At 43.9% G+C, this 26,646-nt stretch overlaps 1 long non-coding RNA gene across 2 annotated transcripts in view; it reads right to left on the reverse strand.

Annotated features, from left to right (window-relative positions):
• The window catches only part of LOC143815534 (uncharacterized), a 76,085-nt gene extending 52,990 nt beyond the window's left edge, over positions 1 to 23,095 (reverse strand). Inside the window, exon 1 of one of the 2 annotated variants that reach the window (XR_013223768.1) lies at positions 22,511 to 23,095. This is a non-coding gene — a long non-coding RNA (uncharacterized LOC143815534). The remainder of the gene's footprint in view (positions 1 to 22,510) is intronic. The other variant, XR_013223769.1, reaches the window with a different exon arrangement.
• Positions 23,096 to 26,646: the final 3,551 nt, after the last annotated feature.

Raw genomic sequence — 26,646 nt, forward strand, 5'->3', positions numbered from 1 at the left:
TCACCATATTTGACCTATCTAAACTATTAATTTAGGCATAAACATTATAAACTGCTGTAAATTGTCTTACTTGTACGTCTTATATCAGATGCCATGTTGCTGAGAAATCATCTATTATCACTTTACTGTATATAAATGACCTCCTCCGTGCTCTGGGGAGGATGTCACCTGGAAGATAACTCTGCCTCCAGAGCTTATTTTACATGAAAGAGAGTTACCAGTGAGACAAGTAACTAACACAGAACAGGAGAAATGAAATTTGTTTTCTTCAAACACACTGCTTCTGTCTGAGCTCTGCTGTATTGCAACAATATGTGAACCCTGTCTGCCTGTGAGATGGAACCTGCAGATGTGTCAGTTATAGATATACACAGCTCTGCAGTGAGATCACATTACACATTAAACTGGTAACACTGATAACTATTACACATCACACAGGTAACCATTATATATCACACTGATAACTCCCCCTCCTATTTAAAATAAGCTCTGGAGGCAGAGTTATCTTCCTGGCACCATCCTCCCAAGAGCCTGGAAGAGGTCACTTACATAAAGCGGTAAAAGAGGATTTCTCAGCAACAACACATCTGATATGAGGCATACAGCCTCAGCTGTCTATAACCTGTATGCCCATATTAATAGTTTAGATAGGTCAAATGTGGTGAAAAATTTCCTATAAAGATATGTAACCATAGAAATGCATATGTAACCATAGAAATGCAGCACCTGGCTACTTTCTGGCCTTTCTGGAAAGTGTTTTTACCACTGAGGCAGGTAAATTAATACGTCAAGGAAGTGAATGACATCACTATAGGAGGTGAAGACATTGCAGCCAAACCATGGTACTATTGATTTGGTACTAGTGTTATAGATGACATACAATAATTAAGAAGCCCAATCACAGATTTGACATTAGAATCCTGGATCTTTAAAACTACATTGCGGCTTCACTCTGATTACATAGAATGAATGATTCTCTAAACAAGTTGAATACTTTGTTGTGTCATAGAATCTATTTAGGATGTTTGGATGGACAGATTTTTAGCATTAATGGAGTTATCTGGGTCACTTGCTGGGCTTTGCTTCCTGGTTCTTCTTAACAGAAAGGAAATTAGTGCTTAGCCAATCTGGCAGAAGCAGATCATTTCATTTGTTTTGAAAGGGACGATAAAGTAGAGACTGGCAGTAGACCTTCAAAAAGTGGGAGTCTCAGGGTATTAATATGACATTTATTTTTTACATTTTGAGCCTTTTTACATATATATCGGTCAGACAATCACATTAATTTCTATGGCTTGTGTGAAGGCAATTAGGGGCTTAGGGCTCTATACTAAACAATCAAGCCATCAAACCAGATAAAGATTTCTTACAATATTACTTCATACACAATTTTGGACCTAACAGCAACACAAAGTTGGAGGAACATTTAAAAGGACTTAAAGTGGGAAGCTTATTGTAAAACACTCTACCCTACAAGTAGAAATTAATACACATAATTGACCTCGGTAATCATTACGCAGTTATTAATAAAACACTATATCCTACCACTTTAGGATACTAGAATGAGCTCATGATACGAAAATAATAATAAACAGCTGTCAATGACACTCCAGTGACCAGCAACACATGAGAAATGCATCCCAAATAAAAATTCCAAAGCCTCTACTCCGAACTAACAAAATAATATCTATCCACGATTGGACTTCCCTACATAGTAGTAGAATAGAAAGATAAAATCACTAAAGTCAAACCCACAAAAAACCCACAAACCCTGAGCATGTATATTATAACCTCCTATCACATGGAACAGTTATCTAACCACTTCATATGATCTCATTCAGTATTAGAGGCATTAAAGAAGCCCTCCCATTAACTTTTTTCCCCTAAACACGTTTTTATGTGTATCTAGTCTACTGTTGGTTTGTTAAGAAACTCACTTACCGCCGTCTTCCCCAGGATCCAGCGCCATTCTGCTCCTCTACTCAGGAATGTCACCACTATTCAGACTCTCTGAGTCAGAAGTGTGAGAAGGGGTGTCAGAACAAAGGTCCATAGGCTTACATTGTAAAAGTAACTTCTGGGCCTCGCAGAGCACAGTGTGACCTGGAGAGTCTGAAAAGCAGTGACATCACTCAGGAGAGGGATCACCAGGCTTCAGCGCCACTGTTCCTTTTCTTAGTAACATCACCACTCTTCAGACTCTCTGGCTCACTCTTTGCTCTCTTTTACAATGTAAGCCTATGTAGGATCGTTCTGACAATCCATAGGCTTACACTGTAAAACATGAAGTGCCCTGGAATGAATGAAGAGCGGTGATGTCACTCAGTAGAGGGATCTCTGGGATCAAGCGCCATTCTGCTCCTCTTCTCAGTAATGTCACCGCTCTTCAGACATTCTGGCTCGATCTATGCTCTCTTTTATTATGTAAGCCTATGGAGCTTTGTTCTGACACGCCATAGGCTTACATTGTAAAAGTCACATCCAGGTCATACAGAGCGCAGCGTGACCTGGAGAGTGTGAAGAGCGATGATATCGCTCATTAGAGGGGCTTAATGACACTGGATACTGAAGAAGGTGGTAGTAGGTGAGTATATTAACACACTCACACTACTGTACACGCACATATACACATGTGTAGGGGAAAAAGGGTAATGGGAGTGCTTCTTTAATAAAGCCTCAAAAGGGCATAATAATGCTGTCCCATATATAATACAAAAGGGCAATACTTAACCTTTTCATTCTGGGTTTTTTACTAGCACACCACATTTTTAGCATCCAGTTAATCCAATAATGTTCCTTTTATGTTGTTTGTTGCCAGACTTTACATAATAAAAGTGTAGAATATCTCACCAGTGTCCTCAATGTCCACGCATAAGAGTCAAATGTACTCTATTGATTCAACCACACAGATCTCCTACATCTACTGCTCTGCAGTCCCCTGGTCTGAGTCACTGTGTAGATCATGTGAAATTTTCCCTAAAACTGTGGATCTTTCCCTGTTTACTACATCTCTAAAGGAAAAGGTACAGGGACATCTTTATAAGGCACGACTATAAAATATTATAAACTTTACAAAAAATAAAAAATAAAAAACCCCTCTTTATTTACCCTACACCCTATGGTTTCTTTTTGGAGGATTTGATTGTCTGGTTTGCTGGTTTCTACTATAACTTTATAGAGAACAGCTGGAGAAGGTTAATCATAGCACTAATTTCTATCCAGATGAGCGTTTGTGAAAGACAGTTATACAAACTACTTTGTAAAGGTGAAAAGTAAGGAATTCTTAAAGAAGTTGTCCCATAAACATTTATTACCTATCCTCAGCAAAAATGATAAATGCATGATAGTGGAAAACTTCACTAATCATAAGATCAAGGGTTCCTGTATCCCCTGCCTGGTTGAGAGGTATGCACATGCGCAATGTCACTCCAATCAAGGTTAAAGGGGCAGTACGGTGCAACAGTGACCATGGCTTCATTACATGTGACACGAGCCCGTTTTCATGATTGGTGGGGGACTCAGTGGTTGGACCCTCGACAATCATATTTTTAATCACCTTTACTGTGTAAATAACTTGTTCATCCTTTTTTATCAAAAAGAGTTTTAGTAGACTGATATCAAGTAACCTAGAGCCTAAAGGTACCGTCACACTAAACGACTTTATAACGATATCGCTAGCGATCCGTGACGTTGCAGCGTCCTCGCTAGCGATATCGTTTAGTTTGACACGCAGCAGCGATCAGGATCCTGCTGTGATGTCGCTGGTCGCTGAATAAAGTCCAGAACTTTATTTGGTCGTTTGATCGCTGTGTATCGTTGTGTTTGACACCAAATGCAACGATACCAGCGATATTTTACACTGGTAACCAGGGTAAACATCGGGTAACTAAGCGCGGGGCCGCGCTTAGTAACCCGATGTTTACCCTGGTTACCAGCGTAAAATGTAAAAAAAACAAACAGCACATACTCACATTGCGTCCCCTGCAGTCTGCTTCCTCCTCTGACTCAGCGCCGCAAAGTGAAAGTGAAAGCAGCACAGCGGTGACGTCACCGCTCTGCTCTCACTGTACGGCGCTCAGTCAGTCAGGAAGTGGACGCAGGGGGATGTTTTTTTTACATTTTACGCTGGTAACCAGGGTAAACATCGGGTTACTAAGCGCGGCCCTGCGCTTAGTTACCCGATGTTTACCCTGGTTACCAGGGGACCTCGGCATCGTTGATCGCTGGAGAGCGGTCTGTGTGACAGCTCTCCAGCGATCAAACAGCGACGCTGCAGCGATCGGCATCGGTGTCGTTATCGCTGCAGCGTCGCTTAATGTGACGGTACCTTTACTGTATGTTATTTATCATATATCTACAAGTGGTGTACAAGGAGCCTGTATAGTTAAAAACCGAGTCAGTTCGGTTCCGTAATATAGCCCCATCTTGAGCCAACATATTAGGACTCTGTTGGTATGGAGCTATACTTTCATTAAAGACAATGCTTTAGAAGAGAGAATATTCCCCTAATATAGCAATGGAACATCATATTTCTTTCTTTTCTCCTGAGATCTCCAAAGGGTAAGATGGCTCCATCTAGTCAAATGATGTCCTGATGGTTCAGGAGATGTTTGTAATATGTTTGGTGTGGTGTTCCATCTTGTGGTGCTTTTTTATTTATTCAGTTTCAACATCTTATTTTCTCCAGTGATGAGGATTTATTTTCATAATTCTTTCCTAATGACTTCCCAGTTAACTTCGATGATGCAATTTACATGCAATATTAAGATGTCATCAACCACGTGAAGATAGAACAATTTATTCAAAAGAAAAATATAAAAGAAAAAACAAGTTTCAGAAGTGATAATGTGTCATCACATCTGAAACCAGTACCCTAATCACACTGGAAATATGTTTATATCAAACAACAAATTTACTATGTTTCTAGGATTGCGACCTACCAGTTTGGCTATTTGCAAACGGAAATTTTTGAGGTGTGCAAAAATTACAAGCTTTTTATGAGGAAAAAGCTTCAGGAACCGTTCCTATTTGAGGAACATTTTGAGTTTTGCTGGTCCTGAAGTGTTTCCTGAAGCGGATTTGAAGAGTCTTTGAAGCGCATTTTTGTCTAAAAGCGTCCTTTGCAGCTTTTTTATTTCACAGCACCTATTTGGGAGCGATTTCCATGGACATCCACTTCAAAGTGACATACACTTTCTTTTTGTCCAACAGGCATTTTTCAAAGCCTGAAGGGGAAAAACCGTTCATCAACCCCTACATATGAACAGCAATGAGGACTAACATTAAACTGGATAGGAAGAATCTGTAAAGTGTTTTTTGGCAATTTTAGTGTTGTTTTCAGAACAAATTTCCTAAAAAAAACTCCTCAAATCCTTTCTCTGCACATAGCCTTAGGCCTGGGATCACACATGCGAGAAATACGGCCGAGTCTTGCATGTTAATATCCGGCATTGCCGCCGTCACTCAGGAGTGGAGCGTGCGGCTCCATGTATTGCTATGTGGCCGCACGCTCCGCTCCTGAGTGACGGCGGCAATGCCGGGTATTAACATGCAAGACTCGGCCGTATTTCTCGCATGTGTGATTGAGGCTTTAGGCTGCACTCACACATTCATGTGAAATGCCCAAGTGCGCTCTGATTTTATCTCTGACAGCAATCAGACCTATAGAGCAGAATATACATATTTACACATCCATTAAAATCATAGATCTGAGAGATGGATCCATGTCACCCCAGGCATGTCCTACTCTGATCTGATTTTGCAGAACAGAATTGGCCATTATATCTATGAACATCTGTGAGACATGGATGGAAATTGGGAGGCTTCCGATTTGCTTACGTTTGGAATCCGTGTTTCATGGATCTGTTGCTTACTGATAAATTTAAATAAAAATGTGATCTTCTAGGGATCCTTTTTTTGGCTTGGAAAAAAGCACAACTCTTCAGTGAAAAAAAAAAAACTAGTAATGATAAAAAACAAACAGAAGAACGCAAATGAGAATAATGGGGATAGGGGAAAATATGTGTAAGGCTGGTTTCACATTTGCGGTTGTGTCCGCAGCGTTTGTACCGCATATATCCGCATGCATTGTGTATTCCTATATTTAACATTAAGGACGCATGTGTTTTTATTTGTTCGCGTTTTGCCGCGGTTGACGACGCATGCGTCGTCTCGTCGCTTGCGGCTTGGCGCGGAAATGCATCATGTAGTAATTTTTAGAGGCGTCATTTTGCCACCGGGAAACGCATGCGGTCGATTGCGCAAGGATTTCAGCAAAAAAACGCATTGCTGTCTATATGAACGCATGCGTTTATAAGTACATGCGTTTGGTTGCGTTCGTGAACGCATGCGTTTCAATAGAGAAAAACATGTCTAGACACTGATAAGCCAACCCCCACCATCAAGGTGATAAAGGGAGGGTGTGGACAGTTGCTGGTCACTTCTCAGCAGACAGCCAAGCAGAGCAGACGGACCACAGCGGACAGCCAAGCAGAGCAGACAGACCCCAGCACCTTGGAGCAATGTGAGTATATCCTAGCCAATGCCTTTATTTTCTATTTTCTTTCTCTACATGTCCTAATTTCTGCCATTTCTTTCTTTCTACATGCATCAGAATGTCTTCTTCTTCGGAATCATCGCATGAGGAGTTTCGCCCAGGACAGTCGGAAGTGGAGCATGTCAGTGAGGTGAGTACTTGCCTCGTCAGATTGGTAAGTATTCACTGTCACATCGACCCATGTGACAATTTGATTTTTCCTTTTTTTTAGAGCTCTTCTACTGCGGCAGAGACAGGGCAGGATCAGCGGAGTCAAGGTCCGGTGGAAAGACAGCAGCGGGTACGTATACAAGGCTGACTGTTTACTGTATCCTCAGTTGAATATTCTTGAATCTTTCTTTCTATTCGTATTTCTTTACTTTTTTCTTCTGGAATCCTTTTGCATGTTGACTTTCCTATTCATGACATTTCTCATCATCTTTTTTCTTTCTTTTCCTTATGTTAATTGAGCAAACTTTAATGACTTTATTTAATTTGTAGGTTTCACAACGGGAGGAGGATCTAATCGAGAATGACCTCCTCATCTCCCTCGTCCAGGAGCGAGTCCCGTTGTGGGACACCCGGGATCCACTGCACTCAAACAACGTCACGATCCGGCGCTTATGGATTGAGGTGGCCCAAGCGATGTGGGATGGCTGGGACAATGCCCCGACACGGGTCCGAAATGCTTTTGGTAAGTATTGCACTGCAGTGTGAAGCAGCAGAGACCTTGGCCGTGCTCACTCGACTGTGTGTGATGAAAGAAACTCTCTGGAGTTTCTCTCATCACACACAGTTGTGTGAGCACGGCCAAAAGTCCTTTTTCTGACCACATTTTTTTTTTTAACAGTATCCAAAGTCAAAACACGTTGGCGTTCGATGAAGGACCGCTTCAACAAGGACCTGCGTCAAGAGAGCCGTGTTCCCAGTGGTTCAGGAGCAAGGATCAGACGATACAAATACCATCGAGTTCTGGCATTTTTAAGACCGGTCCTTGCCCAGAGAACGTAAGTATTTATCACGTGCATCAGGTTGTATTGTATTGCCATAATCTGTATTTTTATATTCCACAGGATTTTGCGTCTGGTAAATATTTGATATTAATTTTCTTTTTCATTTTTTCACAGCACATACAGCACTACTGTTGGCCCAGATTCTGGAGCGGTCCTTCATCCGACAGCCAAGGACTCGTCCCAGCCATCCAGCAGCGCAGCAGCAAGTGGGCCTTCCACACTAACTAGAGACCAGGGAGCTGGCCCATCAGGTCTTCCCCTTTTGCAGTCCTCTTCCACTGCTCCTTTTTTTTGGGCTCCTCCCGGCAGCGGCAGAGGGCTTTGGACAGGTCACTCATGCCCGAGTTTTTGCACTTGAGCTCGGTTTTACACGAAGCAATCAAGGCTTTGGGTGACCGAATGGATGTTTCACATAACCTCTTGAATGCACGTATCCAGGAGGTCAGCAAAAGCCTTGATCAAGTGAAAGCCGACCTCCAGAGGCCAGTACATCATTTTTTTAACCAAATTGAGCAGGGCATGTCGGAACACCTTACTCCTGATCTCCAGCTGAGTGTCATGCAGGCCTGCAATGCTGCTTACGTGCAAGCTATGCAGCAGAGTCGGTATTTCCAGCGGACAGTGGCGGCATATCCACCTGTGCCTTCACTGTCACGATTGACCTCAATGCCGAACTCTGCTGCATCCCACTGCACGGCCACCTCAATTCCTTCCACAGCCGGACACCACTACAGCACCACCACCATGCTGAGTGCAGTTGGACATCCCACCGCCACCACCATGACATCCGCTGCTCCTGTTTGGACATCCTCCGCCACCACCACGATGCAGCAGAACCCTGGCATGGCCTTCCGTACAGCCACCACCACGATGCAGCAGGACCCTGGCGTGGCCTTCCGTACCGCCATCACCACGATGCAGCAGGACCCTGGCATGGCCTTCCGTACTGCCACCACCACGATGCAGCAGGACCCTGGCATGGCCTTCCGGACCGCCACCACCATGATGCAGCAGGACCCTGGCATGGCCTTCTGTACCGCCACCACCACGATGCAGCAGGACCCTGGCATGGCCTTCCAGACCGCCACCACCATGATGCAGCAGGACCCTGGCATGGCCTTCTGTACCGCCACCACCATGATGCAGCAGGACCCTGGCATGGCCTTCTGCTCTACAAGCGCTATGGACTCTGGCATGGCTGCACGCTCTACGAGCACTATGGACTCTGGCGTGGCTGCACGCTCTACGAGCACTATGGACTCTGGCATGGCTGCACACTCTACGAGCACTATGGACTCTGGCATGGCTGCACGATCTACGAGCACTATGGACTCTGACACGGTGCAGCCGGACCCTGACAGGTCACCCACCACCACGCCATATGAGCCCACCAAGACCTCCCACAACCAGGCAAAGCAAAAAAAACCACAAAAAAAAAAAACAGAGGACTCTTAGCATTCCTCCCCCTTCACCTCCCAATGTGTCTGTAATGTCAGGTTTGTCTCACCCTTCCAGTGCGTCTCAAGCCTCTCATGTGTCAAGCCCCATCCCCGAACTTCCAGACCCTTCTAGTTTCATTGCCCCTTCTCCTGCCACCCCTGCGTCGTCCACGGTTAGCCAGGCCTCAGTGCTTCACACCCCCCATTTACATCACTCTACCCCAAGCCGGCGCAGTAAATAAATTTTTGGGTTGTTAAAAAATAAAAACAATTTGATTTGCCACAATTATGTTTGGTTTATTGTGTCTTCCGCCGCCGACAACACACACCGTGCGCCACGAAACTTCGCCACACACTTACTTTTTGGCCCACATCATATCTCCAGTAGTTATAAATAAAAAAAAGCCTGCAGGTTTGTGTGTCTTTAGTATACAGATATGAGGTGGGCCCAAAAATATTAGATGTGTTATCTCCATAATCTCTTCTTGTCTGTTACTAGTGTGGCAGTCTGAAGAGAAAATGGTGGAAATACAGTGCAGACCTCTACTGAACAGGCCAGGTGTCAAAAAACTCATTAGTTATGACACCAGACCTGGTGAGTAGAGAGCTGCCTTGTATAACCACCATTTTCTCTTCTTTATACATAATCTATTACACACAAATTGAGGGATAATGGTGGTCACACACTGCATATCTATGCTCACCTGCACAGGTGTCAGAAACAGTGAATTCATGAGGCTGTTATATGTGCATCATGAATTATTTCTGACACCTGACTTGATAAATATAGATCTCTTTAGTGTGACAGTCATTGACTCTTCAGTCTGTGTCCAATGGATACAGCAGAACAGAATCAGGACGCAATGACGTCAACAAGCTTACCAATAAAGCAACAAGGCTGCCATAACACTAGCAGTATGTGGCCAGTGTTTTATATCAGTATTTGTAAGCCAAAACAAGGAGTGGAACAATTAGAGCTAAATTATGACATTAACATAATAACTAGCACCTCTGCCTTTATCACCCACTCCTGGCTTTGGATTACAAAAACTGATATTAAATACAGACCAAATACTGCCAGTTTTAGGACAGCCTTGGTTTGTAGAGGAAAAACATAGGACACGGTCAACACAAACAAAACTAAAGTTTATTAATGAGAAATATTATTTTCATATCAGAAAATTAATGGTACAGATGTAATTACAACAGGACATTTACAAAATGCCATGACACACGTCCAATATCTGAATCAAAAAAGGCAGCAAATTGGTCCCGCATGTGACCAACTGCCGTAGTTGACCGCAGCGGGTGATGCTGGAAATCGGGCAGTGGGTGTGCAACTGGTTCATCCAGTTCAAAGTTGGGTTGCTCCTTAGCCATTATACTGTATAATTATGCAGAACCACACAAGCTTTGACCACCTCGTCAACTGTTTCCACTTTTAGATTTATGGCTGATGCAAGAATGCGCCATTTAGCGACCAGAATGCCAAAGGTACTCTCTACTGTTCTTCGGGCCCTGGTCAGTCTATTGTTAAAGATCCTTCTAGTGTGGTTCAAATCCCGACTGGAATAGGGCTTCAGTAGGTTTTCACACATCTGAAAGGCCTCATCCCCAACCATAACAAATGGCATCGGTGGACCTTGAGTGTTGGGGAGAGGTTGTGGCGGGGGAAAATTGAAATATTTGCCATACACACGGCGGCCCATATCCGAGTTCTTGAAAGTTTGTGAATCATTGCCACGACCAAAAGCTCCAATGTCCACGGCGATGAAGCGACAGTTCGCATCAGCTATTGCCATGAGCACAACAGAAAAATATTTTTTATAGTTGAAATACTCCGATCCTGTTCTGGCAGGTTTGATAATGCAGATTTGCTTTCCATCCACCGCTCCTAAACAGTTGGGGAAATCACAAACACTGCAGAATTTTTCCGCAATTTCAAGCCACATGTCGACGGTGGGTAGGGGTATAAACTCATCCCGGAGTACATTCCACAAAGCCCGACAGGTGTCCGCAACTATTCCGGACAGGGTGGATATTCCAAGCCAGTATTGGAAGTGGAGGGATGATAAACTCTCTCCGGTTGCCAGAAATCTGTAAAACAAACCAAAGAAACATTACAATCTATTCTACTTATGGTGTGGTTACGCTAAATAAAGGAAAATACCCAAAAAATACATGTCAGAAAACAAAAAATTTGGACTTTCATTGGTTTATTTGGAACGTACCTTAATGTAACCAGCAGACGTTCCTCCGGTGGAATCACTCTACGGAGCTGGGTGTCCTGTCTCCGTATGGCTCCTTGGACACGAGCAAGCAAATCCCGGAACGAGTCTTGCGACATCCTTGTGTATTCCTGGAATTTCTCCGGGTTGGCATTAAGCTCAGCATAGAGCGTGTGATAGGCTCCACGGCTCTCACATAGTTCGATAATGGGGTGTCTCCAAAAACGCCTACGTTGTCTCCTTCTCCATCTTTTGCGATTTCTGTCTTGCTCCCAAGCAAAGGCACAGGCAAGAAACAGCTTGATGCTTAAATCCAGGTTGAAATAAAAGCTCTCCATGCGAAGATCCATCATGACACAGGATACAGTAGCAAACTGTTAAGATTTCAGTAGCCCTAGGGTCTATATATAGAGATTCCATAATACAAGCCCTCTGTAGTCCCATTGGCGGTGTCTGGTTATCTTGATTTTTCTCTTGTGAAATTTCTCATCATGCGCACCAAAAACGCAAACGCAGAAAAAAACGCATATAAACGCGTACAAACGCAGCGTTTTTTTAACCGCATGCGATCCCGCATGCGTCTAAAAAGTGCCGCGTTTGTACGCGTTTATATGTGGTTTTTCCACCACTTGCGAATGCGTTTTAAACGCTGCGGATTTAAACGCTAATGTGAAACTAGCCTAAGTGGGTTAAGAGCTGGCTCAGGGATAGGAAACAAAGGGTGGTTACTAATGGAGCACACTCGGACTGGGTAGCGGTTAGCAGTGGGGTACCACAGGGGTCAGTATTGGGCCCTCTTCTTTTTAACATATTTATTAATGATCTTGTAAGGGGCATACAGAGTGGAATTTCAATATTTGCAGATGACACTAAACTCTGCAGGATAATCAATACAGAGGAGGACAATTTTATATTGCAGGATGATTTATGTAAACTAGAAGCTTGGGCTGATAAATGGCAAATGAGCTTTAATGGGGATAAATGTAAGGTCATGCACTTGGGAAGAAGTAATAAGATGTATAACTATGTGATTAATTCTAAAACTCTAGGCAAAACCGTCAATGAAAAAGACCTGGGTGTATGGGTGGATGACAAACTCACATTTAGTGGCCAGTGTCAGGCAGCTGCTGCAAAGGCAAATAAAATAATGGGATGCATAAAAAGAGGCATAGATGCTCATGAGGAGAACATAATTTTACCTCTATACAAGTCACTAGTTCAACCACACTTAGAATACTGTGTACAGTTCTGGTCTCCGGTGTATAAGAAAGACATAGCTGAACTGGAGCGGGTGCAGAGAAGAGCGACCAAGGTTATTAGAGGACTGGGGGTCTGCAATACCAAGATAGGTTATTACATTTGGGGCTATTTAGTTTGGAAAAACGAAGGCTAAGGGGTGATCTTATGTTAATGTATAAATATATGAGGGGACAGTACAAAGACCTTTCTGATGATCTTTTTAATCATAGACTTGAGACAGGGACAAGGGGGCATCCTCTACGTCTGGAGGAAAGAAGGTTTAAGCATAATAACAGACGCGGATTCTTTACTGTAAGAGCAGTGAGACTATGGAACTCTCTGCCGTTTGATGTTGTAACGAGTGATTTATTACTTAAATTTAAGAGGGGACTGGATACCTTTCTTGAAAAGCATAATGTTACAGGGTATATATACTAGATTCCTTGTTAGTGTGTTGATCCAGGGAACTAGTCTGATTGCCGTATGTGGAGTCGGGAAGGAATTTTTTTCCCAGTGTGGAGCTTACTCTTTGCCGCATGTTTTTTTTTTTGCCTTCCTCTGGATCAACATGTTAGGGCATTTTAGGTTAGGCTATGAGTTGAACTAGATGGACTTAAAGTCTTCCTTCAACCTTAATAACTATGTTACTATGTTAAACAGATGCAACTAGAATGATACGTGAGAAAAAAAAAGAGGTCCATTTCTCTGTGATGGTAATACTTGTAAGAAGCACTCCCATCCATTTTTTTTCTTAAACGTGTGTACATATACAAATTTGATGTAGGGTGAGTGTATTCGTTTGCTCATCTACCGCTGCTCTCTCCAGAGTCCAGCGCTGTTCGTCTCTGTGACGCCGCTCATCAGACTCTCCAGGTCACACTGCGCTCTATGTGACCCAGAAGTGACTTTTACAATGTTATGAGAGCAGTTGCCATAGACTTACATTGTTAGAGACTTCCGGCTCACACAGAGGTCACAGAGTGAGCCGGCTAACTACAATCACAGTGACGTCACTGAGAAGTGAAGGAGGACGGCGGAGAGAGCAGCGGTAGGTAACTATAATACACGATCACTACATTACATGCACATATACACATATTTAATAAAAAAATATAAATGGGAGTTTTTTTAAAGCTACATTCACGCATCTGAGTAAATTTTTTATATCAGTGTAAAAAAAGGACGAATTTTTTCTCTGACATTCGTTTTGCCTAGGTTTTGTAACCGTATTGCCTTCATTTCTTTTCTCATCCTTTTCTAAAAACTGTGGGCGATAAACTGTGTCAACCTGTATTTAACCACTGGTTCATTATCAATGGTTTAGTGAAAAATAGATGAATCTTGGACGGAGCTCTGAAGTAAAAAGATTGTCCTTCATTTTCTAAAAAAAAATGATGATCCCTGTTTACTTTAACCCCTTTGTGACAGAGCCAATTTGGTACCTGATGACCAAGCCAATTTTTACAATTCTGAACACTGTCACTTTATGAGGTTATATCTCTGGAACACTTAAACGTATCCCACTGATTCTGAGAATGTTTTTTCATGACATATTGTACTTCATGTTAGTGTTAAAACTTCTTTGATATAACTTTAACATTTATTTATGAAAAAAAAATGAAAATTTGGCAAAAATTTAGAAAATTTGGCAATTTTCAAACTTTTAATTTTTGTACACTTAAATCAGAGGGTGGTGTCACACAAAATAGTTAATAAATAACATTTCCCACATGTCTACTTGACGTCAGCACAATTTTGGAAACAATTTTTTTTTGTTAGGAAGTTATAAAGGTTAAAAGTTGACCAGCGATTTCTCATTTTTACAACAAAATTTACAAAACCATTTTTTTAGGGACCACCTCACATTTGAAGTGAGTTTGGGGGGTCAAGATAGCAGAAAATACCCAAAAGTGACACCATTCTAAAAACTGCACCCCTCAAGGTGCTCAAAACAACATTCTAGAAGTTTATTACCCCTTCAGGTGCTTCATGAGAACTAAAGCAATGGGGAAGGAAAAAATGAACATTTTACTTTTTATACACAAAATGTACTTTGGAACCAATTTTTTTCGCAAGAGTATCAGGAGAAAATGGACCACAAAGTTTGTTGTGCAATTTCTTCTGAATACGTCGATACCACATATGTGGGGGAAAGCCACTGTTTGGGTGCATGGCAGGGCTCAGAGGGGAGGGAGCACCATTTGCTTTTTTTAATGCAAAACTGGCTGGAATCAATGGTGACGCCATGTCACGTTTGGAGACCCCTGGTGTACCTAAACAGTGGAACCCCACCAATTCTAACTCCAACGCTAACCACAACCCTAATCCCAGCCCTAACAATAATTCTAACCACAACCCTAACCCCAACACACCCCTAACCCTAATCCCAACCCTAACCATAACCCTAACCACAACCCTAACCCTAATCCCAACCCTAAATGTAATCCCAACCATAACCACAACCGGAAGCCTGACCCTAACTTTAGCCCAACCCTAACCATAACTTTAGCCCAACCCTAACCCAAACTCTAGCCCAACCCTAACCCCAACTTTAACTCAACCCTAACTTTATCCTAACCCTAACTTTAGCCCAACCCTAACCCTCACTTTAGCCCAACTCACTTTAGCCCAACTCACTTTAGCCCAACTCTAACCCTAATGGAAATATGGAAATACATTTTTTTAATTGTATTATTTTTACTTAACTAAGGGGGTGATAAAGGGGGGTTTGATTTACTATTTTTTATTTTGATCACTGTGATAGGGTGATCAAAATGAACCAATAGGAAAAATTTCTTATTGTTGCTGGCCGGAAGACCTCAGCAGGCGCACTGCGCATGTGCCCATCATTTTCTCCCGGAAGAAGCTGGTGGCCCGGGGGACTTCACAGGGGGGTTGCAGAGACACTAGTGGTACCGGGGGGATCGGGGGACCCTATTTCTCTCTCTTCTCTGATGTGCGAACACATCAGAGGAGAGAGAAACTAACATTAATAACGGCGATCGCAACACTGGGGTTGGTAAAAACCAACCAGAATCATGTTCTCTGGGGTCTCAGCAAGAAATTCCGCCTTTGGGGGACACTATACACTTATTTCTCAGCGCTGTTAAGTGGCACTGAGGCATAAGTACCCTTAATTGCTGCCGTTAAAAGGCATATCGGTGGTTAAGGGGTTAACTGCCGAGTCTGATTTACAAAATGGAAGAGTACAAGACCTGCTCTGAGAGTCATGGATCGGACACATATATTCATTTTTAAATCCATGTAACTCTTTGGGTCAGTGTGCTGTACGTTTTTTTTAATGGACATTGTGAAGACACACAGCGTTGTATCTTATTCGGACAGAAGCCAATTCATCATGGCTCCATCACGAGGAACACAAATCTATCATTGTACAGGAAACATCCTAGGGGGTTTACGGCCACAGTTGGAAGAATACAGATCAGCTCCATTGACCATCGCTGAATAATGGACACGTTTGGAGAAGCCAGGTTGTGAGCCTCAGATCAACTGGCCTTGTACCTTGTATGAACTCTATGGACTGTCATCTTTCTATGCTTGTCATTACCTCCTCTCTGTGTGCTTGCCACAGGTGGCACCCTGGAAGATCTGAAGTCACAGCTGCTATTATCCCGGCAAGTTAGCGGAAGGGTGAGACTAATGTGCACCATCTTGGGTACTGTGCTGGGACTGTTCTATGTGTTATCTGCCTGTTTTGTGGTTCAATAAAGCATTGCCACACTGTTTTACCCTCACCTTGTGATGTCTGAGTAGCGTTACGCCCATGTTAAGGCGAGAGTGGGCGTTCGTTGGGAAATCTCTGGTCCATGTGGTCGCAGCTAGCGGACCTGGGGCGCCCGCCAACCCACCGTGTCTTCATGATTGCAGCCCTATGGTAATACAACTTAGGTGAATTTAAGAGGAATTTGGAGGATATTAGGTAATAGGTCGATACCTATAAGTGTCATTGATGCATTGGAAAAATAAGACAAAGTTCAAATGCTAATTTTAAATGTATTGACTTTTACTTCAGCCATAAATATATATTTTTAGAATTTGACACATGAAATCAACTTGATGAATGTTTTTGAAGTCAGAGAGCATCTCATTAAGTCTTATGCGTATATGTCCATGTGCCTTTTCAGTGCTTAGTTCTTCTACTTAAAAAGACAGGAAAGGGTTACCTTTTTTCTCCTATTTTCCAATTGTTCCATGTGAAGCTATTTAAATTGCTGTACCAACCAATTGAATTCTCCTTGAAGAAGCTGTGATGCTGTGCAGTGTGTAGGAGTAGAAGCTTAAGAGAATTGTAAGCGCTGAATATTATTCTAGTGACTTTTTTTTTACTACTTTTTATGGTAAATTAAACTGGTTCCACTTAAATATGCCTGTTACTGCACATTAACAGAAGTGATAAATGGGGACGGATCCATGTTGTAGCTCAAAATCCCACATCTACTATATAATTGTCTAAGGGTCACTTCCGTCTGTCTGTCTGTCGTTCTGTCTGTCTGTCACGGATATTCATTGGTCGCGGCCTCTGTCTGTCATGGAATCCAAGTCGCTGATTGGTCTCGGCAGCTGCCTGTCATGGCTGCCGCGACCAATCAGCGACAGCCACCAGTCCGATTAGTCCCTCCCTACTCCCCTGCAGTCACTGCCCGGCGCCCGCTCCATACTCCCCTCCAGTCACGGCTCACACAGGGTTAATACCGGCAGTAACGGACCGCGTTATGCCGCAGGTAACTCACACCGTTACCGCCGCTATTAACCCTGTGTGACCAAGTTTTTACTATTGATGCTGCCTATGTGGCGCCAATTGTAAAAACATCTAATGGTAAAAATAATTTAAAAAAATAAAAAATCATTATATACTCACCTTTCCCGCTCCTCGCGACGCTCCAGGCAGGTTCCGGTGGAAGGATGGTCTGCGAAAAGGACCTGCCATGACGTCACGTTCATGTGACCGCGACGTCATCGCAGGTCTTGCGCACCTGCGCGACAAGGACCTGCCGTGACGTCACAGTCATGTGACCGCGACACGGTCATGTGACCGCGACGTCATCACAGGTCCTGCGCGAGAAGGACCTGCCGTGACGTCATGGTCATGTGACTGCGACATGGTCTTGTGACCGCGACGTCATCACAGGTCCTACGCGAGAAGCAGGCAACAGAACTACAAGGGTACCATCGGAAGGTGAGTATATGTTTATTTTTTATTTTTTAACCTGTCACATACATGGCTGGCCAATATACTACGTGGCTGGGCAATTTACTACGTGGCTCTGTGCTGTATACTACGTCGCTGACCAATATACTACGTCACTGGGCAATATACTACGTCACTGGGCAATATACTACGTCACTGGGCAATATAATACGTCACTGGGCAATATACTACGTAACTGGGCAATATACTACGTCACTGGGCAATATACTACGTCACTGGGCAATATACTACGTCACTGGGCAATATACTATGTGGCTCTGTGCTGTATACTGCGTCACTGGGCCATATACTACGTCACTGGGCAATATACTACGTCACTGGGCAATATACTACGTGGCTGTGCAATATACTACGTGGCTCTGTGCTGTATACTACGTCACTGGGCAATATACTACGTCATTGGGCAATATACTACGTCACTGGGCAATATACTAAGTGGCTGGGCAATATACTACGTGGCTCTGTGCTGTATACTACGTCACTGGGCAATATACTATGTCACTGGGCAATATACTACGTGGCTGGGCAATATATTACCTTGCTCTGTGCTGTATACTACGTAACTGGGCAATATACTACGTCGCTGGGCAACATACTACGTCACTGGGCAATATACTACGTGGCTCTGTGCTGTATACTACGTCGCTGTGCAATATACTACATGGCTCTGTGCTGTATACTACGTCGCTGGGCAATATACTACGTCGCTGGGCAATATACTACGTGGCTGGGCAATATACTATGTCGCTGGGCAATATACTACGTGGCTGGGCAATATACTACGTCGCTCGGCAATATACTACGTGGCTGGGCAATATACTACGTCGCTGGGCAATATACTACGTCACTGGGCAATATACTACGTAACTGGGCAATATACTACGTCACTGGGCAATATACTACGTAACTGGGCAATATAATACGTCACTGGGCAATATACTACGTAACTGGGCAATATACTACGTCACTGGGCAATATACTACGTCACTGGGCAATATACTACGTCACTGGGCAATATACTATGTGGCTCTGTGCTGTATACTACGTCACTGGGCAATATACTACATCACTGGGCAATATACTACGTCACTGGGCAATATACTACGTGGCTGTGCAATATACTACGTGGCTCTGTGCTGTATACTACGTCACTGGGCAATATACTACGTCATTGGGCAATATACTACGTCACTGGGCAATATACTAAGTGGCTGGGCAATATACTACGTGGCTCTGTGCTGTATACTACGTCACTGGGCAATATACTATGTCACTGGGCAATATACTACGTGGCTGGGCAATATATTACCTTGCTCTGTGCTGTATACTATGTCACTGGGCAATATACTACGTCGCTGGGCAACATACTACGTCACTGGGCAATATACTACGTGGCTCTGTGCTGTATACTACGTCGCTGTGCAATATACTACGTGGCTCTGTGCTGTATACTACGTCGCTGGGCAATATACTACGTCGCTGGGCAATATACTACGTGGCTGGGCAATATACTATGTCGCTGGGCAATATACTACGTGGCTGGGCAATATACTACGTCGCTGGGCAATATACTACGTGGCTGGGCAATATACTACGTCGCTGGGCAATATACTACGTGGCTGGGCAATATACTACGTGGCTCTGTGCTGTATACTACGTCACTGGGCAATATACTACGTCGCTGGGCAATATATTACGTGGCTCTGTGCTGTATACTACGTTGCTGTGCAATATACTATGTGGCTCTGTGCTGTATACTACGTCGCTGGACAATATACTACGTCACTGGGCAATATACTACGTGGCTGGGCAATATACTACTTCGCTGGGCAATATACTACGTGGCTCTGTGCTGTATACTACGTCGCTGGGCAATATACTACGTCGCTGGACGATATACTACGTGGCTGGGCAATATACTACGTCGCTGGGCAATATACTACGTGGCTCTGTGCTGTATACGTCCCTGTGCAATATACTACGTCGCTGGGCAATATACTACATAACTGGGCAATATACTACGTGGCTGGGCAATATACTACGTAACTGGGCAATATACTACGTAACTGGGCAATATACTACGTGGCTCTGTGCTGTATACTATGTCACTGGGCAATATACTACGTCGCTGGGCAATATACTACGTGGCTCTGTGCTGTATACTACGTCGCTGGGCAATATACTACATCGCTGGGCAATATACTACGTGGCTGGGCAATATACTGCGTCACTGGGCAATATACTACGTGGCTCTGTGCTGTATACTACGTCGCTGTGCAATATACTACGTCGCTGGGCAATATACTACGTTGCTGGGCAATATGCTATGTAGCTGGGCAATATACTATGTGGCTGGGCAATAAACTACGTGGCTCTGCTGTATACTACGTCACTGGGCAATATACTACGTCGCTGGGCAATATACTACGTCACTGGGCAATATACTACGTGGCTCTGTGCTGTATACTACATCGCTGTGCAATATACTACGTGGCTCTGTGCTGTATACTATGTCGCTGGGCAATATACTACGTGGCTGGGCAATATACTACTTGGCTGGGCAATATACTACTTGGCTGGGCAATATACTATTTGGCTGGGCAATATACTACGTCACTGGGCAATATACTATGTAACTGGGCAATATACTACGTCGGCTGGGCAATATACTACGTGGGCTGGGCAATATACTACGTGGACATGCATATTCTAGAATACCCGATACGTTAGAATCGGGCCACCATCTAGTCTACTATATAATTGTCTAAGGGTCACTTCCATCTGTCTGTCTGTCCTTCTGTCTGTCTGACACGGATATTCATTGGTCGCAGCCTCTGTCTGTCATGGAATCCAAGTCGCTGATTGGTCGTGGCAAAACGCCCACGACCAATCAGCGATGCGCACAGTCTGGAAGAAAATGGCCGCTCCTTACTCCCCGCACTCACTGCCCGGCGCCCGCATACACCCCTCTGGTCACCACTCACACAGGGTTAATGCCGGCGGTAACGGACCGCGTTATGCCATGGGTAATGCACTCCGTTACCGCCGCTATTAACCCTGTGTGACCAAGTTTTTTACTATTGACGCAGCCTATGCAGCGTCAATAGTAAAAACATCTAATGTTAAAAATAAAAAAAATCATTATATACTCACCTACGCCGCCTTTCCCGCTCCTCGCGATGCTCCGGCCGGTCCATGCACAAGCGGCACGTTCCGGTGGCAAGGATGGTCTGGCAGAAGGACCTGCCATGACGTCACGGTCATGTGACCGCAACGTCATCACAAGTCCTGCGCGCCTGCGCGGGAAGGGCCTGCTGTGACCGCCACACGGTCATGTTACCGCGACGTCATCACACCCTGGGACCGGAAGCTGCCGCCTGCACCCCATGCAGGCGACAGAGCTGCAACGCGCCTGCGGAAGGTGAGTATATGTTTATTTTTTATTTTTTTAACCTGTGACATACGTGGCTGGGCAATATACTACATGGGCTGTGCAATATACTACGTGGCTGGGCATTATACTACATGGCTTTGTGCTGTATACTACGTCACTGGGCAATATACAATGTAACTGGGCAATATACTACGTCACTGGGCAATATACTACGTGACTGGGCAATATACAACGTAACTAGGCAATATACTACATGACTGGGCAATATACAATGTAACTGGGCAATATACTGCGTCGCTGGGCAATATACTACGTGGCTCTGTGCTGTATACTACGTAACTGGGCAATATACTACATCACTGGGCAATATACTACGTGGCTGTGCAATATACTACGTCACTGGGCAATATACTACGTCACTGGGCAATATGCTACGTAACTGGGCAATATACTACGTGGCTGGGCAATATACTAAGTGTCTGGGCAATATACTACATGACTGGGCAATATACTACGTCACTGGGCAATATACTACGTGGACATGCATATTCTAGAATACCCGATGCGTTAGAATCGGGCCACCATCTAATGATCTATATTGATACAGACTGGGCGGCTGTAGAACAGATATCAGCATGGGACATATAAGTGTGGATGGATCAATACATGAAATAGTTGACTCTTTACATCTGAAAACATCTAGTTATAACCTCTCCGCATGCAATCTGAACTTTGTACTGCACAGTAACGACTATTAGTGTAAGGGAGGGCAATATAAGGAATCTGTTAGCGAACTAACATCCAATAATAGCGTTGACCCCATGAATAAAATGTAATGTAGATCCTGGTCTGTGTGAGAAGAGTGATGTGCATCGCTTTATCCACTGCGGTTACCCAAGGCTAACTTTACCAAGACACTCGCTAGGCTAGCATAATACATGAACATTCTCATATTACTATACAGTGGGACCTTATGGTTAGTAACGTGTGTGTGTGTGTGTGTGTCTGTGTGTGTCTGTGTGTGTGTGTGTGTGTGTGTGTGTGTGTGTGTGTGTGTGTGTGTGTGTGTGTGTGTGTGTGTGTGTGTGTGTGTGTGTGTGTGTGTGTGTGTGTGCACATATTCTGCCGGTTTAGCTCTGAAGTTTATTATTTTGTATTAAGTTCTGCTATTGTTTATACTTTTACAGTAAGTCTGTGGATACTAAAAGGAAAAACAAATACTCAACAGGGAAAATGCACAAAAACCCACTTGATGAAATTACCATGCAATAGAAAGTTGTGCTGCCTCTCTCCAGTCACACCTGTACAAGACCCAAGTGTCTGTGTGTGGTAACGTGAGAGGAATGCAAGCACAATCCAGAAATACCTTGACAAGACAAGAAGCCCTGAGGCAGCACTAGTCAGAGGCAGCATGTGCATGCCTGTGCCTTACCTGCTCATGCCCAGGGACAGTCCAAGGAGTTGAGGACACAGAGAGCCAGCAGTCTAGGAGTGCTGCCAGGCTTCTCTCCAGTCCTCCCATTTTCCTAGATAGTGTTCAGATGAGACATGACTGCTCCACTCCGCTGTGTATCAGGACAGCATGGGAATCTCCCTTCCTGCCCCTCTCTGCCTCCTGTGTGCCACTCTCCACACACCTGCCTTTATAGACTCTCATGCCCCCGCAGGCTCGTCTCATTTCTTGCCAGTAGTCTGCCCACAGCTCCTCTCCCTCCCACTTCTTCCTCTATGTCACATGGCAAGTGATCAAGTGGGGCGCCACTGCTTCTCCCTTTTCTGAGCAGCCCACACATGAAATTCCACCCACGCTAGGCAGCCTGACAAAAAAACACTGTCACCTGACCATAGCACTACCTCTGCCACCTCTCCCCTGTACCCAGCAGTGGACCCACCTGTCGTCACAAACACTCTCAGCCTCCATCCCACCCAGCACTCTCCTCACTGCCTCCTCCCAGCCAAGGCTGAAAACATCCACACAAAAGCATTCTTCAGTGTGCAGGCAGCTCAGGGGGAGGGGGCATGGTGGGACCCCACAGAGAATATTAGGGCTGACGTGCATTGTGCCAATAATATCAATCTATCTGTATGGCTGTGATGCATGGGGCATCTACTGCTTCCTGTGCTGGTGTGGGAGTGAGGGCAGGCAGGGAAGCACAGGACATACACTATATACTGTGATCTGAGGGGGCAGGCAGCTGGCACAAACTACATCCTTTACTTGGCTCACTATAGGAAGTGGTTGTTTTCTAAGTAACTGAGAGGTAACATTTTTTTGCGGTTCATATAAATAAAACTCAATCACTGAATAATATGAAGGTATACAAAAATATATTAGACTTTGTTTTGTAATGTGTTTCCATTTTCCAACTCTCCATTTGCTCTTAGTGAATGGGAACCTGCTTGTTTTCAAATGGAAACTAAAAACTGTACGGATCTGAGTCCGGGTTCATGTGTTTCTTGCATTCAGATTGAGAATGGCTGCACCATAAGCTGTAGTGTTACGGCATACCGCCGCAGCCATTGCTGGTGTATCCAGGACTATTTGTTCTCTTACTAGGGGCCTAAAAACCAACTAACTACCTGCGTGTTTCACCCGGCAGAGAGCTGTTATTGACCACTCCTGCCTTCAGTTCAGCTGCTCCACTTGAACAGAGCAGCTCTTTCTCTACCGGGCTGCTCTGTCGACAGGGCGAGACTGCTGGCAAAATGCATATTGTCAGCCAGCTATCCGGCATGAAGTAGACAGTCCTACCCGTCAGCAGAGCAGATGAGTAGCCGCTACTCTGTCATCGTGATGTTAGCTGGTGAATCGCTGTCTGTGATCACTCTGTGCCAGCAGAAATCAGTGCCAGGCCCAACATGCAGGAAGGTAGCAACTGCCTGCCTGTTTAGTTTTTAGGCTCATGGTAAAAAATAAATAGTCCTGGATAACTCCAATGAAATTGTTTTCAGCTGTAGTTATTCTGTAAACTACTCTGATACAGATGTGTATCTAGGTTTTCCTGAACCCGGGGCAAGAATTCAGTTTGGCGCCCCTTCCTATACGCAAAGATCAATAGCTGTTGAGTAATAAGACAGATTACAAGTGAGCAACAATCATCCCACTCAGCAATTTGCTGTAAAAAAAAAAGTATGAGTTTTATTGGCGTTATTTTTTATCTGTGCTTAAAGCGGGATTTTGCTAAGTAAACTACAGGCATTGTCATGTTGGCAGTGTTAAACTGATTAAAATTATAACTGGGGTGAAGAAATCCATCTCGTGTTTCTCGTGCAAACAGTGTTAGAAGTTTTCAGTTAATGATATGTCCGTGCTCCGGGGCTGGACTGTAGGCAGAGTCTTATCTTCCTGCTCTTAGCCAGAGAAACCAAGAAGAGACCTGTCCACAGGCCGCCCCGAAGCACAAACATGTTCCTCATCATAGAGACAGACTGTTTGTGCTTCGGGGCGGTGTGTGTATGGTGTCAGTGTACAGGTAATTCAGTGATCATCAGTGACATTATACAAAGGAGCTCTGCATATAATGTATATTGTACAGGTAATACAGTGATCTCCAGTGACATTATACACAGAAGCTCTGTATATAGTATATAGTGTATAGTGTGCATGTAATTATGTAATAAACTAACTCACCTGTAACATCTCTAGGTAAAGTCCTTTTCATCTGACACACACTGCCATCACTTCTTCCATCCAGGACTTGTCTCTGCAGAAAATAACACACAGTCATCAATAGCTGATTGCTTCTAGAGCACATGCCCCACTTTTTACCCAGACTTCTGTGCTATATCATATGAAGAAAAAAGTTCCACCCTGCACAGTAAAAGGACCCACTCTTTTATCCCCCCATGGAAGATTGTGTACTCAAAAGTAAATTATATTACAGTAGTAATAATGTCCTTAATTGGACCCTAAAGTAATTATGTTCACCACTTGCCACCATAAACTGATAATGTATGCTCGTCATTCTGCCCCCCATACAGAAATTAAGTCCCTCATCCTGGCCCCCTTTATTTAATAATGTGCCCTAGCCTGGCCCCCCATGTCCCTTGTCTAGTCTGATCCCCCATGTCCCTTGTACAGCCTGCCCCCCCCCATGTCCCTTGTCCAGCCTAGCCCTCCATGTCCCTTGTCCAGCCAATATGGCCCCAATATGTCTCTTGTCCTGGCCTCCATATGTGCATCCTGACCCCAGATATCCATCCTGGCCCCCATATGTGCATCCTGGGTCCAGATATCTATCCTGGCCCCCATTTGTGCATCCTAGCCCCCATATATCCATTCTGCCTCCTATCTATCCATCCTGGCCCCCATATGTCCCTTGTCCTGGCCCCCATATATCCATCCTGACCCTCATATATCTATCCTGGCTCCCATATGTCCCTTGTCTTGGCCTCCATATGTGCATCCTGTCCCCCCATATGTTCATCCTGGCCCCCATATGTGCATCCTGGCCCCCATATATTCCTTGTCCTGGACCCCATATATCCATCTTGGTCCCCATATGTCCCTTGTCCTTGCCCCCATACCATGCTGCATCCACAGAAGGAAAAAAAAATAAAAGATTCCCCTTACCTGCCTGCGCTTCCGGCAGCATGTGGCATCCTGTTATAGATCCGGCGCATTTGTGTTAATATGACCACTGACCTAGCAGTAGCTCACGCAGCGTTATCTTCCACCAGGTTCCAGGTTCCAGGTTCCATCTGAATCATGTATTTCAGAGATTTATACAAAACCCTAGTGTAAGCGCTCAGCGTAGAGGGCAGGATAAATGTACACCCAGTCTCACTGTGATCTTTGGCAGGCAGAATGAACAAATCAACATCAGGTGAAGAATCGGTTTTATTTATTTTTTACGCCGTTCTTTGTGCAGTACATGCGATTAGGCGACTTCATTCTTCAAATTTTTCTGTTTGGCTGATGTCACACACTAAAAGGCGTTTTTTATTGCAGAAACTAGTTTTTGTATCGCCATAGTTAGACATCTATAATTTTTCCATATTTTAGCCAACAGAGTCAAGTAACAGCTTCTTTTTTGCGGGACAAGTTGACGTTTTCATTGGTATCTGTTTTGAGCACATCACATTTTTTGATCACTTTCTATTCAGGTTTTTGGGAGGCAGAATGAACAAAAGCCAGCAATTCAGGATTTTTTAAAATTTTTATACCTTTCCACGTGTGGTAAAATTGATAAGGCAGTAAAATTACAGCAATACCACATTTATATAGTTTTTCTATGCTTTGGATCTTTTACACAATAAAAACTATTTCATAGAAAAAATAATAATTTTTGCATCGCTTTATTCTCAGAGCTATAACTTTTTTTTTCCCGCTGACAGAGCTTTATGGTGGCTTGTTTTTGCGGGACAAGATGATGTTTTTAGTGGTACCATTTTTATTTACATTTGTCTTTTTGAACACATTTTATTGCACTTTTTGTTCGGAGGTATGATGGTAAAGAATAGTTTTTGCCTCTTTTTTTTTTACAGTGTTCACTTAAGGGGTTAACTAGTGGGACAGCTTTATAGGTCAGGTCATTCCAAACTCTGCGATACTAAATATGTGTACTT

Source organism: Ranitomeya variabilis, chromosome 3, assembly GCF_051348905.1.
Source record: "Ranitomeya variabilis isolate aRanVar5 chromosome 3, aRanVar5.hap1, whole genome shotgun sequence".
In the NCBI taxonomy this organism is placed as follows: domain Eukaryota; kingdom Metazoa; phylum Chordata; class Amphibia; order Anura; family Dendrobatidae; genus Ranitomeya; species Ranitomeya variabilis.